The sequence below is a fragment of the Mesoplodon densirostris genome, chromosome 1 (genome assembly GCF_025265405.1).
Source record: "Mesoplodon densirostris isolate mMesDen1 chromosome 1, mMesDen1 primary haplotype, whole genome shotgun sequence".
Taxonomy (NCBI): Eukaryota; Metazoa; Chordata; class Mammalia; order Artiodactyla; family Ziphiidae; genus Mesoplodon; species Mesoplodon densirostris.
The window spans coordinates 3757501-3762500 of NC_082661.1; positions in this window are offsets into that span (position 1 = coordinate 3757501).

Sequence of the window (5000 nt, forward strand, 5' to 3'; positions counted from 1 at the left end):
AACATTAACTTTTGTCCTTTCTTCCCTGTCACTATTTTTATTATTGGGTTATTGTCATAGTATTTAGTAACATCTTAGTTATAATCTCATAAGTTCATGGTGTAATAAGTATGTACTTAAAGAAGAGAAAGGAATACTTCTATAAGTAGTACAGTTAGGGACAAATCAAAGACAGGAAGAAGCTAAATAACTTGCAAGAGGTCAGACACTTGTTGACGAGATAATATGGAGGCTTTTGCCTCTTGGTACAGGAATATTTCCATGGCACTGTGAATCCTCTGTAAAAGTTATTTCTAGATTAGGAAGAGTTTTAAAAATATTGATGACCACACACCTGCAGACAGAAGGGCCATGCAGAAAATCACTATTGCGTTAGAATTTTGGTAGCATTTTTATGGAGGAGTGACATTGGCCAAATATGATGCTCTAGTCTTAGGTAGCTGCATACATAACTGTAACTTTTTGTTTTTAAATAAAATAAACAAGTTTTCAAATTTTCTATGTCCCCATGTTTGGGTTATTTATAGACTGCGTTTCCTGTTTCAGTAGTCCACTGCAAATCTTGGGTTGTATGATTAGATTGAGGCGTGATATGCTGAGGACAAAGTACAGGAATGGTGACATGGTGCAATGCAGCCATTTTGTGGGTATGTGACATGCAGTGTCATGTCACATTTAGAGCATCAACAAGAGGCCTGCAGTTGAACACACGAGAGAAGGACAGTGGAGCTTGCCTAGAGGCTCCATTTCCTGCCCTTTTCACATTCTTTTCTGACTGAGACATTACTTTTTGAGTTCTTGACACCCAGTAGATGCAGGGCAAATATGTGTCACGTGAAGTAGAAGGCACTTGCTCTCTGGCTGTGAGGACTCTGGTTTCCTCAGCACAAAGTTAACCTCAGCCTTCTCACACTCTACAGACTTTCAGGAGGAGACAAGTAGAGAAGCTCACCGTGGAGATAACTCAGTAGCTCCAAAGCTAGCCTCCTGGGTACGTTTTCACACTGGAGGTGGCACGACTGGGTGTAATTCCTTACCCTTCACCCCCAACCTTCCTTTGGTCCCTGCCTTCCTTCGCTCCTTCTCTTCTCTCCACATCTATCTGTGCCAGACACCATGCCAGGTGTGGAAGATAAAAGGTTTAATAAAACCCAGGCTTTGCCTCACCAGTGGACTGGGGGATCCCCAAGGGCAGACACGTGGACATGGATCTGGACCCTGATACGACACTGCAATAACTAGAACACGTAAGAGGGATATCTAAACGCAGATGTTGTGCAGAAGGATTAACTTTGACTGTGGTTGGGTCAAGGAAGGCTTCACAGAGGAGGAGAAACTGCATAGGGTTTTGAAGGATGAAGAGGAGTTTGCCAGGCCAGCAAGATGGGGGCAGCATTTCAAAGATGAGCCGGGAGCCGTTTGCTTTGCTGTGTGCCTCTCTAAGTAGCTTGGCAGGCCTGGCTGGAGCATCCATCGTTGGCGGAAGGAGGAGAGTGGAGACAGGCAAGCTTTGAGAGTGAAGCAAAGCTGCGCTGAGAGAGTTTTCCGGAGAGCAGCAGTAGGGAGCCACGGCAAGGCCGGCGGCAGGGTAGTGCTGCACTCAGCTTTGTTTTGGAGAGAGAGTCCCCCTCTGCTGCCGTTGTCCTGGCCTCCTATCGTGCGGGGTCCCTCCCCTGGGATCCCTAGCAGTGGGGCCCACCCTGCAGACTGTCAGCTCTGCAGCTGTGACAACATCTGCACTGAGCATGCGGGCGGCATTTGGCGCCGAGGAGGAACAGAGCAGCACTGAAATGAAACCAATAATGGGTTTTTTAAACGTTTGTTTTATTGTCACTCTCAATGTGCACCCTCCTTTAACCCGGCGGATGGAATTCTATTGTGTCCGAGTCCACTGACATTGGAGAATGGTTTTTGGTAAAGAATGTGTCAAGGAGAAGGAGAGGAAATGTTCAGAGCTGCCCTTTCCTGGCCTGTGGAGCAGGTGGGGTGTCCGCTGGCCTGACCGCTCAGAGCAGTGCTTTTGGAGCTGTTGCCGGTAGGAGGGGCAAGAATTTGACTTTTAAACACAGAGCGCTGCAAGCAGGGAGATACCCTTGCATTGTGTTTTCTTAATCAAAACACGATGCCAAAAACCCTTTCTAGGGAAGGGAAACTTGGGCACCGGCACGATCTTACTTATAAATAGCTCAGACCTGCTCAGCAGCCACCGACTCCTGCAGCCAGCAGGAGCTTTGAAGGATGCTGTCAACCCATCCAACTTACACCCTTCCCTAGTCATTGTAGGCAGAAACAATGCCATCTTCCCGAAAGGAAATCGGCAATAAAAACTCCTGCAGGATTTCCTATTCAGAGTTTTTCCCATTCCTACCCGAGATGGGCAGCCCTCCCGCCCACCGCCAAGCCCACCACCCCGTGACCGTTCATCCACGTTCACGGGTTCCAGGCACTTAAGTATCGGGCTTTTCCTGAGAGGGGCATGGAAACTGCTTTTACAGTTCCACAAAGCCCTTTTTTTCTTTTTTCTCCCCCAAATTGCCTCTCTGTTTCACATATCTTAGGAAGCTTCTGAAATAAATGTAGAAAACGTCAGAGGATAAAATGGCAAATATTTTTATAAAGTGCCCAGCTGGCTTGAGACTGCTTTGTGATCGCGTTTTCTAAATTAATAGGTGGATGTGTTTTTCTCTTTCTCCTTCTCTCTTTTTAAACAAATGTTGTGCTTTACAGCAGCACGATCTTGCTGCTTCACGGTGTCGATAAATGCAGGTACACCTGCACTATAAAATCCACTTTACATGAAGCAGGCCATTCCTGTTTTATAGCCCATTTTTCACCCATTGTTCTCAAGTCTTGTCATAGGTGTGTTGTAACGGGCTGGGGAGGTGGACGCCAGTTTAACAAAATCGTCTCATTTTGCCAACTTCAGTGCCAAAATCTGGATTGAAAAACGCAGAAGTAATATCCCAGTAGACGCACCATATGATGTCACTTCCCTGAAAATGGCCAAGATAAACATCTATTTCCAGATCACTTGCACTTACAACATGAATTCTACCTCTTTTTCAATCCCCAAATTACGGTTCCTGTTTTCTAACAATTTTAATGTTAACCTGGTTGACATTTGAACTTTCCTGACTTTTTCTCAAACTCGGAGATTTTATTACATTGCTGGTGGAGGAGGAAAAATTCCATTCCAAATATAATGATGCTTTTGGAGCCTGAAAACCTGCAAACTTTTAAAAATGAGGTGAGGCAGATTGAATAGTCCTTCTGACGGAAGCGTATACACAGATGTGCCATTGAGAACTTCAGGCCTTGCCCCACGGGGCTCTGCAAAGTGATGCTTGTTGATTGGATGCTCCTTTGCCATCAGGGAAGCTTCATCTTTTGTTTTTATTTCTCTTTAAATGGGTGAGTGGAGTTAGTTTGTATCAGTATGAATACATGTAATTATCGCAAGGAATTATCTTCTCAATGAGTCGAGTGTCTGTGGAGTGTCTATTACATCAGGCAAAGCTCTCTGGGGATATAAATATATAGGCCTGTTGCTCACAGACAAAATAAGTTGAGCATCTACTATATGCCGGGGCCCTTATGTGCATTATCCTAATCCACATGAAACTCAGGCAGAGTCGAGGCTGTAGTCCCCATTCTACAGATAGGCAAACTGAGGATGAGCGATGATAAATCACACAGCTGTTGCTGGTACTGCTGCTGCTACCAAAGGTTTCCCACTGCATCTCATTCGCTGGGCACTTACCGTGCACCAGACTGTGAGCTGAGCACTTCCTGTGATCGTGTAATGTCCCTTTGAGGGAGATGCTGTTACTTACCCATTTTACAGATGAGGTATGTGAGGAAGGGAATGGTGAAATTCCTCGGGAGTAAGGGCTGGCATTAAGATTCACAGCCAGACTCTGTAGCCTGGCCTGGGATACGCACCTCCATTGCCAGGCTGGGGAGTGACGGTTCTCCGGAGCACACTCCATGGACAGAGAACCCCACACGTGAAGATGCTCACGTGTATGTTTACTCCTGGAAACACGATGTGCAATGCAGAACTGAGGCATGCAGGGGCAACACCACGTATTAGAAGAGCTCAGGGAGATAGAAAGGGTGGGCAAGGGGGTTCCTGAACGGGACCCGCAGCAGACACAGGCAAGTCGAGTTATGGCTTGTCTGCTCTCCTGCATTTGCAGCTCCTTTTCCTGGTCTCATCGCCCCATGATCTTCTTGCCCTCTCTGCTCTGGCCAGACTGGTTCACTCAGCTGAATATCTGTGCCAGCAGGTGGGCAATGAGCCCGTGGTCTGACGCGTTGATACGTGTACCTAAGCTGTTGTGGATGGGGACCACCTCCTCCTGCTAGTACCACCTATGACTACTACGACCAGCACCACCACCTGCTACTACCACTACTACCAGTATCTACAGCGACCACTGCCTACTACTACTACCTACTACTATGGCTACTACGACTACTACACACACGTTCTATATTCACACTTGCTTCTCTCCCTCCCTCCTTCTCTCTCTCCACACTCAGACACACACAAACACATACATATATAATACAAAATATGACATACGTATAAATGGTACACTTATAAAACACATATAATGTAAATAAAATGTTGCTTTTATTTTACTTGTAAAAGTTGACTTTGAGCTCACACTTCTCCCGCGCGCGCGGGTACCTGACGCCTCTACCTCACGTGACTTGCAGGCCCAGTGGGGCTGGAGTGTGGTTCTGGGCTGTAGCCTGTCTGATTAGAGTGTGTCCATGTGGTTTTGTGGCAAGAGCTCTGTGCTTGGGGTCAAGAGGTCACCCACTCCACCTCTCGCTGTCCTTGGGCAAGTGGCTTAGGGTCTCGTTTGTCCCATCTTTCAAGCAGGGTATGGACATATTTTTTTCTAGGAAGTAGTGTGAAGAGCCAGGTCTGGGTGGGCTGCGAGACGCAGTCCCATCTGCTGTGGAGCTGTGGCCACGCCAGGCCTGTC